At 48.5% G+C, this 18999-nt stretch overlaps 1 protein-coding gene and 1 non-coding gene across 7 annotated transcripts in view; one reads left to right on the top strand and one right to left on the bottom strand.

Annotated features, from left to right (window-relative positions):
- The window catches only part of EPB41L1 (erythrocyte membrane protein band 4.1 like 1), a 172655-nt gene that overhangs the window by 78420 nt on the left and 75236 nt on the right, over positions 1–18999 (bottom strand). The gene's annotated exons all lie outside the window — the stretch shown is intronic.
- TRNAC-GCA (transfer RNA cysteine (anticodon GCA)) lies at positions 862–932 on the top strand. The gene has a single exon. It is a non-coding gene; the product is annotated as a tRNA-Cys (tRNA).

Genomic DNA, 18999 nt, shown 5'->3' with positions numbered 1-18999 from the left:
GGAGGAAGGTATGTGCCAGGGCAGGAGGGCAGCAGGGCCTGGGTGCATGCTAAGACATGTCTGACTCTTTGCAACCCCATGGACTGTAGCCCGCCAGGCCCCTCTGTCCATGGGATTCTCCAGGCAAGAATACTGGAGTGGGCTGCCATGCCCTCCTCCAGGGGATCTTCCTGACCCACGGATCGAACCCGAGTCTCTTATGTCTCCTGCATGGGCAGGCGAGTTCTTTACTGCTAGCGCCACATGAGAAGCCCCAAGGGCCTGGGTGGGCTGAGCTGAATGAAGCCCCAGGCACCTGACATTGGGGCCAGTTTATAGAGGAAATTACCAGAGCCAGACTTTCCAGAGCAGCGTGATCAATGGGCCTGGGAAGTTCTGCCTGACAAGGCTGTTCTTGCTGATCCCGGGCATGCTCTGGAAGGCACTGCAGGGCAGCTGTGTCTGGGGGTGGGGAGCAGTCCGGGTAGATGGGCAGCAATGCCCACCTGGCAGGGACCTCCTGGCTCCAGCTGCCCCTACTACAGCTCCTTCAGTCTCCCCCAAGAAACCTCTCGAAGAACTGCTGTCTCCAGAGACCTCGCCATCCTCTCAAACCTTCCAGCCCAGACTGTGGGAACCACACATTGCTGCATTCGGTCATGCTCTGACATGCAATGATGAAGCTACACGGAGGGTCACACGGTGCAAAGCACTTTTCCATCCTTACTGTGACAGCGTTGAAGAGCCTGGGGGCAATGGTTACCTCTGGGGAGAGGTCAGGGGGAGGGACAGAGGAAGTTCATTAATAGCACAGGAGCTGTGTGACCGTGGCAGGGCCCAAACCTCTCTGAGCCTCAGTTTCCATCTCTGTACAATGGGGTTTCCCCAATGGCTCAGTGGTAGAGAATCTGCCTGCAATGCAGGAGACCCAGGTTCGATCCCTGGGTGGGGAAAACCCCCTGGAGGAGGAAATGGCAACCCGGAGAATCCCATGGACAGAGGAGCCTGGTGGGCTACAGTCCACAGTGTCACAGAGTCAGATACGACTAAAGTGACTGAGCACACACAATGGGGATATTGTCAGCACCACCTCTTCAAGCTCCTATGACACGAGAGAACACCTGTGAGATACCCAGTCTCTTCAAAGCCTCCAGAGGTCACCTCCCCTCTAGGAAGTCCACCCCCCATTGCTTCTACCATCCAGCCTGTCCCTCCTCTAGCCTTCCGGACCACACATCTCTTGTCTCTTCTGAATTTGGGGTTCAGCTGTCACGAGGCTCTCTAACCGCTCTAATAAGACTGCTGCTGCTGCTAAGTCACTTGAGTCGTGTCCGACTCTGTGCAACCCCATAGACGGCAGCCCACCAGGCTCCTCTGTCCCTGGGATTCTCCAGGCAAGAATACTGGAGTGGGTTGCCATTTCCTTCTCCAATGCATGAAAGTGAAAATGAAGTCGCTCAGTCGTGCCCGACTCCCAGTGACCCCATGGACTGCAGCCCACCAGGCTCCTCCGTCCATGGGATTTTCCAGGCAAGAGTACTGGAGTGGGGAGCCATTGCCTTCTTTGTCAAAGGTGGAAACCTTGCCTGTCCCCTCATTTCCCTTACTCTTCCCCCTCCCTCTGTCTTTGCCTCCCCTCTCCTCCCCCCCGCCCCACTGACAGCCATGTTCCTGCACAGACCTGCACAGCCCAGAGGCTGCGATAGCCTAGTGGCTTGGCCACTTGGCCATTGTCTTTGGCCCAAAGCGATGCAAGTCAGGATGACTGTGCACACCCTGAGGAGCTGCACCCACCCTGCTCCCTCATGGGAAGAACCTTCAGTAGCCAGGTGTTCTCTGATAAAGCGACTGGAACCCTGACCCAACTCTGCAGACCTTTCACAGCCTGTTCTCACCTGCCTCTTCATCCTCAGGTCCCTGTGAAACTGACTTGTTCTGGGCCCCCAGGGCACAGCCACGGTGGGGCCCTGCCTCTCCGCTTTTGCACGTGTTCCTCCTCCACCTGGGAGACCCTCTTCCCTTTCCCATGATCATGCTTTCAGCCATCCTCCAGGAAGTCCTTCCTGATCCCCTCCTCTTTACAATGCCAGCTCCCAGCTAGAAGGAACCTCAAGGTTCCTCCCCTTTCTCCTGGCTCTGCCCTCCAGTCCTGGGATGTGTGAATTGCCCCACTCAGTCCTCGGCTCAAAATAGGTGCATGGGATGTGTCTCTTGGGAGCCAGAGCCAGAGGCTAGGGAGCCAGGAGTTCACCCAGGATGCCAGGACCCTGCTGAGGCTGAGCTCTGCTGACCGACACTCCACCTCGGCTACATTTTTAATGGATCTCCACACTCCTGCTCCCCCTGGGAAGTCAGCCCTCCCCTAGGACGTCTGGGAGCCATACTCCTGGGGCCTGAACATAAAAGATCTGGCCACGTTCCCACTAGATTCAGACATCCACCCAGCCTCCCGTCAGGCGCTTGAAGTGTCAGCTGAGGTTTGCCTCATCACAGCATCACAGACTCCTTGCAGTCAGAAGAGACCTTGGAGAGAATCACACTGAGGCTGGGAGCAGGGAGAGGCAGCAGAAGAACGTCTGTGTGTGCGTCTGTGGTCCCCTGTGCCAGAAGATGCTGCAGAGACACCATCAATCAGCAGCATCATCACAGAGAGCCTTGGGGACCCACTACGTGCTGGCACTGTGCCTGGCAATATGCATCCATTTCAGTTCTTCACTTCTTCCTTCTCTGTAAGGCAGAGGTGATATATTCCACCCTGATTTTATAGGGGAAGAAACCGAAGCTCAGAGCAGGTAAGCCAGTAGTGCAAGGTCACACTGCTAGTAGGTAGGGGGCCAGGATTCAGTGTGAGGTGTGCTTGACTCCACAGCCAGTTTGTCCACTATTAATCCTACACACACACGGTTTAACACAAATTCACTGCAGAGAGATCGGCTATATTTTATCTCCTGTGTGGGGGTGGGAGGTGGGGGTAGTTTCATAAATGTGGGTAAACTTATGATCTGTGTACTTTTCTGCATTTATAACCTCAATAAAGTTTTTTTTTTTATGTTTTTGTGCCAGAGATGAATTTATGCTAGAGATTTGGGGGATGTGCAATACTCTTAATATTAGAGTCTGAAACTAGAAAACTATTTTTTACCTTTTTCAACCACCTTGCCATTTCAACAGGGACTGTCCTGAAGAACTCATAAACCCCCAAGTCAGACCCAACAAAAATTCACCTGCTGTCCATGGCTCAGACCACAAACATTTCCTTGTACTTACATTCCCAGACCAAGTGCTACCTAACCAAAAATCTATTTCCAAAAACTAGCACTGCTCTGCAGTGTTTGCAACATTCTCTTCATCCACCCATCCGCCCCAGACGGCTGGACCAGCTGCTGCATCACTGTTAATCCCCAACTTCATGAAACGGCCAGGCAGCCACGTCTAGATGTTCCCATCTCCTTGCACCAGGCCAGGCTGGGCAGAGAAGCCGTCTGTGTGTGTAAACACAGCCTTCTGCTTGGGCAGCTCTTGCTGGACTCTCCTGGCCAATTGGGGCCCTCTGTGGCTTTTATTTTTCTGCCCAAAATAACCATTGGCTTCAGTGATTCTCTGGGCACGAATCAGACTCTCCTGAGAGCATGTGGCAGCTTGAAGACAGGAAGGGCACTTTATCCATCTCTGCTTCCCCTAGGCACCAGGACAAAGGTCTGCAGGATTTACTGAGTGCCTCTGTGTGCCTGGAAGAACCTGTGTTGGGGGCGAGGGCTCACTAGAAAAGTCTCAGGAAGCTGAAAATTTAGGAAAAGAGAAGAAACACCAATATCAGCCAACAGCAACAGAAGGCTAAAATACTAAAGGTTGTCATAAAGTGGGAAAGTGTCTTGGGAGCTCAGAGGAGAAAGAGATGAGAGGGGAATGGGTGTCAAACAAAGTCTCAAGGCAGAGGTGGCATTTAGGTTGAGTCTTAAAGACAGGCCTCAAGGACAGTCTAAATGGAGGAGAGAGTCTGAAGCAGGCACAGGGTTGGGAAGTACCGGGTAGACTCAGGAAGCTGATCTTTTCTTTTTGGCTAAGCCACGCGGCTTGCAGGATCTTAGTTCTCTGCCCAGGGATTGAATCTGGGCCCTGGCAGTAAAAGTGCCAAGTCCTAACCACTGGACTGCCAGGAATACCCAGGAAACTGACTTGAATGACCGGGAACAAAAGATGCCAAGGGCTGAGGCTAGGGCTGGAAGGGCACACAGTGCCAGTGGAAGCCTCAAATGGCATGCACCAACAGGCTTCCTGCACTGTCTGGCAATGAGCCACACATGACTATTTACATATAAATTAATTAAAAAGGAAAAAAAATGTAAAAGTCACAGCCACATGTGATGGTGGTTACCATACTAGACAGTGTAGAACATCACCGAAGATAGTTCTACTGGGTGGTACCGGAACACACAGCAGAGAATCCAAAAGGCATTGGGCAGAGGTGAGACTGATTGGAGCTGGGCTTTATGAAGATTAACTTGTCCCTGGAGTAGGTACCTGGAGGTAAGAGAGAGACCTGGACCCAGGGCAGGCATTGTAATAATCCAGGTGAGATCAATAACTAGTTGAGGGACTTCCTCGGTGGACCAGGGGTTAAGAATTTGCCTTTCAATGCAGGTGACGAGGGTTTGATCTCTGGTTGAGGAACTAAGATCCCACATGCCACAGAGCAGCTAAGCCCGTGCATCACAACGACCAAAGTCCATGAGCTCTGGAGCCTGTACACCCCAACCAGAGAGTCGGTGTGCTGCAACGAGAGATCCCACATGCCGCAACTAAGATCTGACGTAGCCAAATAAAAATAAATAAATAAATCTTTTAAAAAAGAATCACTTCTATTCCCTGTGTTCTTCCTATCAGTACGCAGGAAAGCAGAGAGCCATGGTTCTCAAAGTGTGGTCCCTAGAACAGCAGCATCACCTGGGAACTTCTTGATGTGCAAACCTTCAGGTCCCACCCCAGATCTACTGAATCAGAAACTGGGGGTTCAGAGCAGCAGCCTATGCTTTCATCAGCTCTCTCCTGATTCTGATGCACAATCCCCATATAAAGGCTAGGAGCCAACTCTGGTTCCAGACTCTATACCTCTAAGTTCTACAATCAGAAGACCTGGCTCCATGTCTTACATCTCTTGGCTCAGCTGTTTACTAGCTGTGCTTAATCCCTTTGTGCCTCAGTCTTATAAGGATTAAAGGAGTTAATACATTTACTTTTCTTAGAAGAGTGCCTGGCCTATAGTAAGTGCTCAATGAATGTTAATTATTTTTAATCCTCATGGGCCACCTCATCTAAACTATTATGGTACAGGGACTTCCCTGGTGGTCCAGTGGCTAAGACTCTGAGCATCCAACTCAGAGGGCCTGAGTTCAATCCCTCATTAGGGAACTAGATCCCACATGTCACAACTAAGTGTCCACATGCCACACTAGAAGATACCATGAGCTGCAACTAAGACCCAGTGCAGACAAATAAATACAAATGAATATTAAAAAGTAAATAAACTCCTATGAGAAACGCTGGGCTGGATGAAGCTCAAGCTGGAATCAAGATTGCTGGAAGGAATATCAATAACCTCAGATATGCAGATGACACCACACTTAGGGCAGAAAGAGAAGAACTAAAGAGCCTCTTGATGAAAGTGAAAGAGGAGAGTGAAAAAGTTGGCTTAAAACTCAACATTCAGAAAACTAAGATCATGGCATCTGGTCCCATTACTTCATGGCAAATAGATGGGGAAACAGTGGAAACAGTGACTGACTTTATTTTGGGGGGCTCCGAAATCACTGCAGATGGTGACAGCAGCCATGAAATTAAAAGAGGCTTGTTCCTTGGAAGAAGGACCTTTGCCAACAAAGGTCCGTCTAGTCAAAGCTATGGTTTTTCCAGCAGTCATGTATGGATGTGAGAATTGGATGATAAAGAAAGCTGAGCGCCAAAGAATTCATGCTTTTGAACTGTGGTGTTGGAGAAGACTCTTGAGAGTCCCTTGGACTGCAAGGAGATCCAACGAGCCCATCCAAAAGGAAATTAGTCCTGAATAGTCATTGGAAGGACTGATGCTGAAGCTGAAACTCTAATACTTTGGCCACCTGCTGCAAAGAACTGACTCATTAGAAAAGACCCTGATGCTGGGAAGGATTGAAGGCAGGAGAAGGGGACGACAGAGGATGAGATGGTTGGATGGCATCACCGACTCAATGGACATGAGTTTGAGTAAACTACAGGAATTGGTGACAGACAAGGAGGCCTGGAGTGTTGCAGTCCATGGGGTCACAAAGAGTCGGACACGACTGAGCAACTGAACTGAACTGACGGTACAAAGTTGAATTCCTCCCACAGACAGTGTACCACCATCTGTCTGTCTCTTACCTGCCTGTCCATCAAATAATATTCCTAGGCCTGCTCCCCACCTTCCACTTACTTCCCCAAGCCTAGAATGTCAGTTCTTCTCCCGGAAGGCAGGGGCATTTCCTATGTCAGGGGGCCATTTCCACCAGGGGAGAATGTCAAGGCACAAGAGATGGATTTAATGTCCTGCGCTAGGATGTCCCATAAGGAAACAAGTCAGGAGATGCCCCAGGAGACTTCTTCACAAGACCACCTGGGGATACGAACGTCCAGAGCAAAGTGCCCAGTTGCCCACTGCTATTGAAAGCCTCAATTCATTTGGATCCATGCCAGCCTAAAGGCCATTTGAAATGGTACCTGGAATTCTGTCTACTGCAGGTAGCTCAATCCTGACTCAGGGAACCAGCTGAGGGAGGATGGTGTCAAGAAACCTGGGTTCTGATCTCGGCTGTGAGAATTCGGGCAGCCATTTTCTTCTTTGGATCCTATTTCCTCACCTCTAATGTGAGGGGCTTGGACTAGTGTGGTTCTTAACCTCTTACGGGTCGTGGTTTCCTTAGAAAATGTGATAAAAACTGCAGAGCTTCTCCCAGAAAAATGTACACGGGTACACATCCAGACACACACAACCTTATTATGATTTTAGCATCAGGAAACCTCATGAAACCCATGCACAGCTCACCCCTTGCGTCTATGGACTCTTGGTTAAGAAACCTTGGCTAGATGGTCTCTAGTCATCAGGATAAGAAGTCAGCCGTATTTGTATCTAATCTAAAGGAACCTTATGTTAAAAAATTTCACCAAAAAGAAGAGATGTGAAATGGGCTTTCATAAGATTCAACTGTTGATGGGGTAAATGGTATGCATCCATCTGAGAGCCTACCCCCAACCTTGTCATATTGCCTTGGCAGTCTCCCCCCACTTCCTGTTCCCCACCCCAACTCAGCAGAGATCGAGCATGTAGTCCTGAAAGACACTCCTGTCCCCACCAGCTGTCTCTGGCACTTGCCGAAGAGTAGCCAGATTGTGTCTGGGCCACAACAAGGTAGAAGAGGAGGAGCTGGCCTGCCTCGTGTCCCCCCGCCCCAAATCCCCTGGCTCAGATGCCAACCACCAAAGAGGCTCCCAGATGCCACCCTCCACCCACCCAACACACACACACACAGAGCCACACTCATGCCCTCCCTCGCACAGCCACAGCCAAGGAAGGGACTGCACCTCCAGACACTCAGTGGTGCGGCCACCTGGAACAGGCAAGAGTTATTTTTAGAGGCCCAGTGACAGGATGGGTGAGACCAGTTCCACCCGTCAGAGCTCCCGCTGCCACCACCGGCTCCGATGAATCACCACCCACTATGCGAATGTCCACATCTGTCAGCATGGCCAGAGAGGCTGCACTGGCCTTGGGAGCAACTGTCTTGGATTGGTGACCATGCTGATCACAGCAGCATGAGGCCAGGATCACACCAGGGACAAGACGCCCAGCTTGAGTCAGTGCAGACCGACTGCCTCTCTCAGCCCAGTCCAGCCCAGTCCAGCCCAGCCTTGGGCCACCAGGCCAACGGGGGCCGCTCTCTGCACAAGTCCCTTCAGAGTGGCTGTTGATACCTCTTTCTCTCCTCAGTCTATCTGTAAGCCACCCACTCCGCCCCTAAACCATGGCATTCTAGTTATTATGGTAATGACCCCCCTCTCCCCGCCCAGTTAAAAAGGCAGACTTGGATGGTATCAATGCAGCTATCAACTGGTTTCATCTTTCTGGAGGGCATTTTGTGGTTTAACTTCAGGAGTTTTTGCTATGTTTGTTTGTTTTTGGCCACACCATGTGCCGTACGGGATTTTAGTTCCCTGACCAGGGATAGAACCCTTGGCAATGAGAGCACGAAGTCCTAAGCATTGGACAGCCAGGGAATTCCTCTCTGGAGGGCATTTTGGAAAAGTGCATGATAAGTCTTAAAAGTGTGCACACCTTGGGGACTTCCCTGGTGGTCCGGTGGTTAAGAATCTGCCTTTCAGAGCAGGGGATGGGAGTTCCCACGTGCCACAGGGCAACTAAGCCTTCCCACTGCAACTCCTGAGCCCATGCGCACTGGAGCCCAAGCACCACAGCTAATAATTAATTCTTTTTTAAAGTGTGCACATCTTTGAACCCAGAAACTCCTCTTCTGTGAACTTATCTGTGGGATCAGTGGCGATACTCAAAGATGTAGTTATAAGAACACTCGTCTGTTATATACAGGAGTCTTATATACCAGAGTAAACTGGAAAATTGGAATTACTATAAATGTCCAAAAATAGTGGGTATTTTATATAGTGATAATACATATCCTGAAATACTAAACAGCTATTAAACTCTAATGTCATGAATCTATATGACTATATGTAATAATGTTGATAACATAATACAGATTTTTTCAAAGCATATGGAACATGTAACCCAATTTCTATAAAATATGTTTGCACACGCATAGAAAAAAGAAAACTGAAAGGAAATATTTAAAAAGTTATGTTCCCAGAGATTGTTTTATGATAGTGGAATTTCTTTTGTGCTTGTTTGGGTTGGGTTTTATTTCATTGTTTATCTTCTGGTGTGCATATGTGTGTGAACATATATTATTTATATGAGAGAAGCAACAAGAAAGGCCCATAACCCTCACCTCACTCACAGTTTCTGGGCTGAACCATCAAAGCCCTTCCTGGAATCTCAGCAGAACCTCCACCCCTTCAGCCACCACTCTTATCAAGTCTCCCTCTGGCTTTGAACTTCGCTGCCTTCCTCTGTAGACCCCTGGGATTTTGCCATCCAGCCCTTCCCCAGAGCCCCCTGACACATGCCTCCACAGTGGAAGTCCCCTCCTCCAAGGCCCCCTGTTCATGAATCTCACCCAGAGAGAGTATGTCTCATTTTACAGTAAGAGAAATAATAATTAACAAAGGTAAGAGTGGTAGTGAACCTTCACATTTATGTTTTGTGTTCCTTTTTATAGAGCACTTTATCATACATATTTCACTGAACCTGCCCAATGGTTTGTGAGGCAAGCAGTATCATACCCATTGCACAGATGAGGAAACTGAGGCCCAGCAAGTATAGCAGCACAACATCTGCCAAAGGTCTCATAGTGGTGCAGATTCAAGTACAGGTCTGAGTTTGACATAGAAGGAGTTAAATGGAAGAACTGAACAGCTTACCCTAAGCCTACTTCTAAGGAGCCAAATTCTACAGAGTCCCTCCTTCTAGCTGAGCTCATAGTTGCTACACCACCACCCCCTGCCCAGAACCCCACAAAAGCCCTTCTAAGGCCACGTGCCCTGTGTCTCCACACCAGTCCATCACTCTCTCCCAGCTCTGGCAACGGGTCCTTGCTGGCTCCTCAGGTCTCCTAGCAACAAGACATCCTGTGGCGCCTCTCTTGACACCTGGGCTTTCCAGCTCGGGCCTGTCTCACCGAGAGAAGGGGCAGTCAGTAGCTCCTCTCACAGGGGCTGTGGCACCCATGTGTGGTGGGGGAGTGGGGGAGGAGATGGCATCAGCCAGCATAACCCCCACTCTGGGTCTGCTCCCAGCTCCACATTTGGGGCACTGGCTCTGGCTGCACTGTTCTTTTCTTGAGCTCCTGACTGTCTGCTGACTGGGACAAAAAAAAAAAAAAAAGCTGAATCCTAGGGTTCAAATTCTGGTCAATTCCAATTTACTTTTGCATTCTTGAAATATATGGAATCTTCCCATTAGAATAATATTAATATTAAAATTAGCAGTAATAAGTACTAGCCACAAAACAGCTGCTTTATTCAGGGCTCAAAGCCACTCCTGAGAAGCAGGAGCTAGCATCTTCATTTCACAGATGAGGAACCTGAGAAGTAATTTGCCTAAAGGCACTCAGCTAAGGAATGAACAAGATTTGAACAAGTGTGTCTGACACCAAAGTGTATGTTCTGACCACTGCACCACATTGCATCTCTTAGAAAATGCCTGGTCCTACCCTCTTACCACAGAGAGAGGGAAAATGAGACCCAGAGTGGGGAAAGGATTTGTAGTCATCTAGCATTTACCCACTCCAGTGTTCTTGCCTGGAGAATCTCAGGGACAGGGAAGCCTGGTGGGCTGCCGTCTATGGGGTCACACAGAGTCGGACACGACGGAAGCGACTTAGCAGCAGCAGCAGCAGCATTTACTGAGCAGCTCTATGTGTGAAGCCCTGAGTTAGGAATGTGAATAATAAACTGTTTCAGTTCCACATGATTGGATAGACGGGCTGTGACTATTTATTGAAAACTGTCAAAGCTGAGCAGTGGGTTCATGGAGGCTCATCATACTAGTCCCTCTAGTACTTTTCTGACTGAAACTTCGGCTGCATCAGGTCTTAGACGTGGCACAGGGGAGGCATGCCGATCTCCAGTTGTGGTGCGCAGACTTAGTTGCCCCAAGGCATGTGGGATCTTAGGTCCCCAACCAGGGATCCAACCTGATCCCCTGCATGGGAAGGCAGATTATTAACCACTGAACAACCAGGGAAGTCCCTGAAATTTTCCATAATAAGAAAGTTTATAAACCCATGGCTGATTCATGTCAATGAATGGCAAAAACCACTACAATATTGTAAAGTAATTAGACTTCAATCAAAATAAATAAATTTTTTTAAAAAAATCAAGTTTAAAAGGACTATAGAAAGATGACTGAAGAATATGTAAATTTTAAGTCTGGCTCAACTCATTGTTGTTGATCAGTCACTCAGCTGTGTCTGAAACGTTTGCGACTCCATGGACTATAGCTCACCAGGCTCCTCTGTCCATGGGATTTCCCAGGCAAGAACACTGGAGTAGGTTGCCAGTTCCTTCTTCAGCAGATTTTCCCGATCCAGGGATCAAACCCGTGTCTCCTGTATTGGCAGGTGGACTCTTTACTACTGAGCCACCTGGGAAGCACCTTTGGCTAGACTAGATAATTAGTAAATCACCCAAACTTGGGGATATTTTGCTCTGATTGTTTTGAAGTTCAGGCAAAGGCAAGTGTTCTGGAACCCACATTGTAGCCTCCTCTCTTTCTCCATCCTTCTGTAAAATTCCTGCCTCTGTGTTGTTGCTAGGATACCAGCGAGCCCGGAGAATCCCAGTCTGACTGACTGGGCCCTCTGCCTTCTCACACTGCCCCCTGTGGGAGACAGCGCCCCTGCCCCCAGGGAGCCGACCCTCCTGGGCAGGCTCTCTGCAGATCCACAAGACACACAACACAGGAGATGCCGTCAGCCACTGGGAGAGAGGCAGCTAGAAATCCAGAGGACTATGATTAGAAAGCAAATTACAGGCCTCTGGAGGTTTCCAAGTCACAAAAACTTCCTAGGAATCAGAGGTCCATTATTCAAGTCCCTCAAAGTTTCCAGAGAGGGTGAACACAGTCTCCAAAGAGGGTGAACACACACAAAGCAGGAGAATGAAGATGTGAGATGAACAAGAGAGAAGCTACACAGCCAGACACAGAAAAATGCGATCAGACAGGTAGAGAACGTGAGGCCACTGGGAGGCAGAACAGCACGCCGGTCAAGGACCGGCAGCAGGTCAGAGTTCCAAGCCCCGCTCCAGTGCTTCCCAGCTGGGAGCCTGAGCAAATAGCTTCACTTCTCTGAGCCTTCATTTTCTCGGCTGCAAATTGCAGATAATTCTAGCTACAATAGAAAGTGAATGTAGCCATTGAATGAGGCCAGACATGTCAAGTGCTTAACCCGGTTCCTGGCACATAGTAAGCACACAATAAACAGTGGCTTTATTTTTTTTTTTTTAAGATATTTTATTTGGCTGCTCTGCATGGCATGCAGGATTTAGTTCCCCAACCAGGGATCAAACCCATGCCCCCTGCAGTGGAAGCTCGGAGTTATAACCACTGGAACTCCAGGGAAGTCATAACAATGGCTTTAAAAAGAAGTGCTAACCGTATGATCCAGCAATTCCACTTCTGGGTATTTATTCAAAAGAACTGAAAGCCGGATCTTGAAGAGATGTTTGTACATCCATGTTCACAGTATCGTTCACAAAAGGCAAGAGGTGGGAGCAGCACAACTGTTCAACAACAGATGAATGGATAAACAAAACATGGTGTATACATACAGTGGAATATTCGACCTTAAAAAAGAAGGACTTTCTGACACAGGCTACAGGTGAATTGTAGCATGGATGAACCTCAAGGACATGATGCTAAGTAAAATGAGCCAATCACAAAGGACAAATACTGTTATGATTCTGCTTATATGGTGTTATCTAGAGTAATCAAATGACAAAGACAGAAAGCAGAATGGTGGTTACCAAGAGCAGGGAGGGGAAAAGAATGAAGCATTATTGTGTAATAGGTATAGAGTTTCAGTTTTGCAGGATAAAAGTTCTGGAGAGAGATGTGATGATTGCAAAACAGCATGAATGCACCCAACACTGCTGAACTCCACTCTTAAAAATGGTTATCGTGGTGAATTTTATGTTATGACTATTTTAACGCAACAACAACAAAAAATGTTTAACAAAAAGTGCCAGGCTAAAAACCAAGAAAGAAAGTACAAGACTAAGAGACCAAGCTAGAGAAAGAGAAAGAACTGAGAACATGAGAGCATTGTAACACAGTGATGGGGTGATTCAAAGGGGAGACACACACATCACACGCACACCCTTGCAAAGCCATCGAGCATAAATAGAGGGCTTCCCAGCAGGGATTTGCATTTCCAGGATGCTCAGGGCCCACTTTCTACCCCCAATTCTGTGCCCACCAAGGCACTGTTCTGATCATCACTGAAACACAAGCCTGTGGGAGAATCCTCTACACTACCCAGAATCCTCAGAGAAGCGGAGAAGGATCAAAGCCCAGAGGAAGTGAAGAAAGGAACAAGAGGTAGAGATGGCAAATGCAGCAGAGCAGCATGTGTAGAGGCCCTGAGCCATGTGCTACATGTGGAAAGCACCCCAGGGTGGCAGGAGCCTCTGGTATGAAGAGGGAAGTGGGAAGGAGAGAGGGGGCAGACAGTAAAGGGCCTTCAAGGACCACCTACCACACCCTGGACCTTGTCCTACATCATCATCTCAGTAACCTTTCATCATAACAGGCAGGCATTAATGTTCCCATTTGATGGAGAAAGAAATGAAAATTCAGATACATAAACGACTTACCCAAGGAAACATACATGGTAAACAGAGAGCAGGGATTTAAAAACCAGCTGCCTCCTAACTTCACGCTTATTCCTTCAGCCCATGGGATACCACTACGTTAAGGTCAGACCATGGGTTCTGATGACCCAGCGATCCCACTCCTGGGCATATACCTAGAGAAAACCGTAATTCAAAAAGATATATGCATCCCAGTGTTCACTGCAGCGCTATTTACAATAGACAGGACATGGAAACAACCTATGTCCATCAACAGAGGAATGAATAAAGGAGATGCAGTACATACATACAATGGAGTATTACTCTGCCATAAAAAGCAACAAAATTGTGCCACTTACAGAGATGACGATGAACCTAGAGGCTGTCATAGACAGTGAAGTCAGAAAAAAGAAAAACAATGATCATATTATTAATGCATATATGTGGCATCTAGAAAAATGGTATCGATGAAGTCATTTGCAAAGCAGAAATAGAAACACAGACATAAGAACAAACGTACGGATACCAAGGGGAGAAAGGGGTGGGTGGGATGGACTCGGAAATTGGGGTTGGCATATATAATACACTACTATGTATAAAATAGATAACTAATGAGAACTGACTGTATAACACGGGGAACTCTACTCAATTCTCTATGGTGACCTAAATGGGAAGGAAATCCAAAAAAGAAGGGATATATGTATACATATAGCTGATTCACTTTGCTGTACAGCAGAAGCTAACACAACATTGTAGCAACTGTACATCAATTAAAAAAAAATGAACGTGGCTTCTGGAGTAAGAATCCCAAATGCCACTCTATCCCTCACTAGCTGTGTGATGGGGAGAAAATTACTTAATCTTCCGAGTGTGTTTCCTCAACTGTCAAGTAGGAATGACCATAGCACACACATCATATGGTTTTAAGAGAATCAATTTAATACTGCAAGAAAAGTGCTTTGCACGTGGTCAGGCTAGGAAACCCAAAGCAACTTTTATTATTCATTAGGTTTAGGCCTCTAGTCACCCCTTGCAGAAACCACACACAGACTTCTAGCCACTGCCTGTCCCAGGTTGAGTCTAGTGCAGCCTTTGGAGCAAAACAGAGGCCAGACCCAGAGCCTAGAAAGAGCTAAGAGCTCAGGCTGTGCAGGAACCTTGCAGAAGCAGCAGGAACATCCTGGAAATGACCTACTCCACTCTGTTCTCAAGGCCATGGCCTGCCTAAGTGGCTCTGCAGACGCTCAGCGGGACGCAGTCTGAGCAGATTCCATTCTCATGGGGCTGGACATCATAGAAACACCAGGGCTGCCAAGTCACCTACACACTGGCCTCCACCATGGACTGACCCCTGCCCCACGGCACCTTCCAGGCCCAGGTGATCCACAATTGCAGAGCCTTAACACCAGGAAGGCCTTCAGAGACCATCTTAATCCCACCCCTTGTCATACAGATGGGAGGGAACACTGGGGCCTGGAGATAGGTGGGGACCAGCTTAAGGTCACAGAGTAAGCCAGTGACAAAGCTGGAACACAGCCCTGAGCCACCCATCTCCCTGGTCTACTGGAGTTTCCTATTGTGCCTTCTCTATTTCTTTGCTGTGTCAACTTCAAGTTTAAATATTCAAATTTGGCAACCCACTCCAGTACTCTCACCTGGAAAATCCCATGGACGGAGGAGCCTGGTAGGCTGCAGTCCATGGGGTCGCTAGGAGTCGGACACGACTGAGCGACTTCACTTTCCCTTTTCACTTTCATGCATTGGAGAAGGAAATGGCAACCCACTCCAGTGTTCTTGCCTGGAGAATCCCAGGGACGGGAGAGCCTGGTGGGCTGCCGCCTCTGGGGTCGCACTCTCTGGAGTCGGACACGACTGAAGAGACTTAGCAGCAGCAGTCACCTCTGTAAGTCTAACTCTGGGGTGTGGGGCCTTATAGGAAAGGCAAAAACTCTGGGGACAGACAGACCTTGGTTCAAACCCCCGCTCCACCACTTCCCAGTTGAACAGCCCTCTATTCATTTATATATTAGAAGACTAAGGAAGACGGCAGCTAAGAACAGAGTGTAGAGACTTCTCTGGTGGTCCAGTGGCTAAGATTCCACACTCCCAACACAGGGGGCAGGAGCTTGATCCCTGGTCAGGGAACTAGGTCCCACATGCCACCACTAAAGATCCTTCATGCTGAAACAAAGATCCAAGATTCTGCATGCCCCAACTAAGACCTGACACAGCCAAATAAATAAATTAATTAATTAAAAAATAAATAAATAAAAGGGCTGAGTTTACAGTCCTAGCTCTGCCACTTTCTGGTGGGCAAGTCCCTTTACCAATCATTGCTTTGGTTTCACTGCTTCTGTTTCCTCTTCTATAAAGGCTGCCTCACACAGTCAGGTATAGAATGAGAAAAATATTAAGAAAAGAACCAGTATAATGCTTATTCAATAAATGATGTCTATTGTTAGTACTATGATCTTTAATGCTGCGATTGGAGCATGCTGCCAGCAGGTACCAAGAAGGTGTTTGTCACTCAGTCATCATGTTGGACTCTTTGTGACCCCATGGACTGTAGCCCACCAGGTTCCTCTGTCCGTGGAATTCTCCAGGCAAGAATACTGGAGTGGGTAGCCATTCCCTTCTCCAAGGGATCTTCCTGGCCCAGGGATTGAACCGGGGTCTCCTGCATTGGCAGGCAGATTCTTTACTGTCTGAGCCGCCCTCCTTCTAAAAGCTCTTGCTCTCTCAGTTCCCCTCATGGAATCATGGACTGTTCAAGCTTTTTACAAAAAAAAAAACCAAGACCCAGAGGGGAGTGACTTGCTCAAGGTCATGGAGCAAGTGCATGAGAGAGCTGAACCAGAACTCAGATCTCCTGACTCCTACAGACTTCATTCCATAAGCATGAGACCTTACTCTCCAGGCAGCTGAATCTGTTCATGGATTTGGGAGAAAGGGCAAATGGTCTTTCAGACCCCAAATATCAAAGTATAGCTGGCTTCAGCCGGAATGGAACTTGGAGCGGCCAACCCTGGGCCCAGGGCAGGAACAGGGCGGGGCTCCGTGCTGGCAGACCAGGCCAGCTGGGCCAGCAGCCAAAGTGGCACTATAGGCACAGCTCAGAGCCCTCTCACCAGCTACATAATAAAGTAATTACGGGATTAGGGATAAAATTAGTCACTTGTGTAATTATTTTGCTTAGAACAAGAGCAGAAAGGGCCTTTGAAAAGAGTTGTTCCTTGGCCCCTCCCGAGTACTGCTGCAGAGACGCAGATGAGTGAACACACACACACACACATATACACACGGCAGTGACGGCAGTGGATGGACAGGGCTGCGTGGCTTCCTGTGGCAATGCTTCCCAGTGGCCCGCACCTACCAGTGAAGGCCAGGGGCTACATTCTCTGACGCCTGCCTTGTGGGACACTGCTGTCACACTGCAGTAGGGTACACTGCCTTCTCTAAGGGCCTTCCACCATGGAGGATCTAGTGATACAGTTTCTTATGCCCCTCCCCAAGTGTTTTCCTGACCTAGGGATCGAACCCGGGTCTCCTGCATTGCAGGTGGACTCTTTACCATCTGAGTCACCAGGCAAGTTCCATGCCCCTCCCCAGCTACATCATAATCAGATCTGGGTTCCCCCTGGCCCTTCTTCCATCACAGAGGTTGATGGTACAATTTCAGCAGTAGCTGGGGTCCACTAATTCAGAGAGACCCCTAATATTGGTCACTGTGGTAAGTAGAATAAAGTCCCCCCCAACAATGACCATGTCCTAGTCCCTAGAGTCTATGAGTACATTACTTCATATAGCAGAAGGGACTTTGTACATGTGATTAGGTTAATAATTTAGGGATGGCTTGATTATCCTGGATTATCCAAGTGGGTCCAATGTAACCACAGAGTCCTTATAAGTAAAAGAGAGAAGCCATGGAGTGAGTATCAGCCATGGAGTGAGTATCAGAGAAGGCCGTGCAACAGTGGAAGCAGAGGTTGGAGTGATGTCACTGCTAGGAGAGGGCCACAAGCCAAGGAATGTGGGCAGCCTCTAGGGGCTGGCAAGGGCAACGTACAGATTCTCCCCTGGAGCCTCAAGAAGGAACACAACCCTGTCAACACCTTGATTCTAGCCCCACAAGGCTCACTTTCAGACTTCTGACCTCCAGAACTATATGGTAATAAATTTAGGTTGTTTTAAGCCTCTAAGTGTGTAGCAATTGGTTACAACAGCAATAGAAAATTAATATAGCCTTGGAACCCACCTTTCCCTCCAGGATTGAAGCCCTCAATGAAATTCTCTCCTCAAGGGCCAGTCAGGGAGATTCCTAGGGCCAGAACAAACCTCAAATCATCCCTAGGGAACAGGCCAGAGAGACACCTGGAGGGAAACAGCACCCCAGAAAGAGGGATGGTTCTGGGAGAAAAGGAGAGGCTATCTAACAGCTCCACTCCAGGCACTCAGCCCCTCAACCACACTCTCAGGTAGGGACACTGGTCCCCATCAAGCAGACCATCCCCAGGGGTAGGCTTGCTCCTCTGGTAGGCAGGGAGAGACTTCCGGAAGGCAGAGCCTGGGTGCTGGCCTCAGCTCAGTGTGAATCACTCAGTAGCTTCCTCTCCCTGAGCCATTGTCAACCCGTCTCAGCATCTCTCAAGCGCCAGGCTGAGTGCATCCACGCTTTACACAGATGCTAAAGCTCCATGATGACCCTGTGAGGTAGTCACTCCCATCATGTCCATTCAAAATTTATTTGGCTGTGGTTGCGGCACGTGGGATCTTTCACTGCAGTGGGCCGGCCCTTCGTTGTGGGTTTCTCTCTAGTTGCAGCATGCAGGCTTAGTTGCCAGAGGCTTAGCTCCCCCACCAGAGGTCAAACCCGCATCCCCTAAATTGGAAGGCAGATTATTAACCAGTGGACTGGGAAGCCCCAGTCATGCCCATTTTACAGCCAAGGGAATGGACTCAAGCAGTAGAGAAGGGAGCATGGTTTGAACCCAGGCAACCTCACTCCACAGCCCTACTCTGCCCCCATCTTAGAGTGAATGAGGGCCTGGACACTAGGAACAGGCTCTTCAGACCTGCAAGGAACCCACAGCAGTTTCTGTACCATCACCCTGGACGCTGGGGCTGTAAAGTGGCACAGCAGTTGGTCAAGAGTTACCATCTGAAAGTCACCCACAGCATTTGACCCAAAGTCTCCCTTTTGGGGCCCCACCCTAACAGACATCATCTGAAATACAGAAAAAAACACTTTAGGGCATGTTCATTGCTGTGTTAAAAGAGCAAAAACTGGAAACAACGTGGCTGTCCATCAACAAGAAAAGAGGCAAATGGATCAACGTCTTTAATGGAATCCTCTGGAACGACCCTAAAGGGGGGCTTTGCATACACCATTAAGTGAAAAATGCAGGGTGGCCGTGAAGATGTACTGGGGCGAATGATGGCTGGAAGGAAACACACCAAACTCTCAACAGTACTCAAGAGTCATTTTTCCCCCTCTTCCTGTTTTCTGAAATCGCTGTACTGTTATTACTT

The sequence above is a fragment of the Bos javanicus genome, chromosome 13 (assembly GCF_032452875.1).
Source record: "Bos javanicus breed banteng chromosome 13, ARS-OSU_banteng_1.0, whole genome shotgun sequence".
Classification (NCBI taxonomy): Eukaryota; Metazoa; Chordata; class Mammalia; order Artiodactyla; family Bovidae; genus Bos; species Bos javanicus.
Note: the sequence above shows the minus strand (reverse complement) of the source record. Positions and strands in the feature narration are given on the sequence as shown.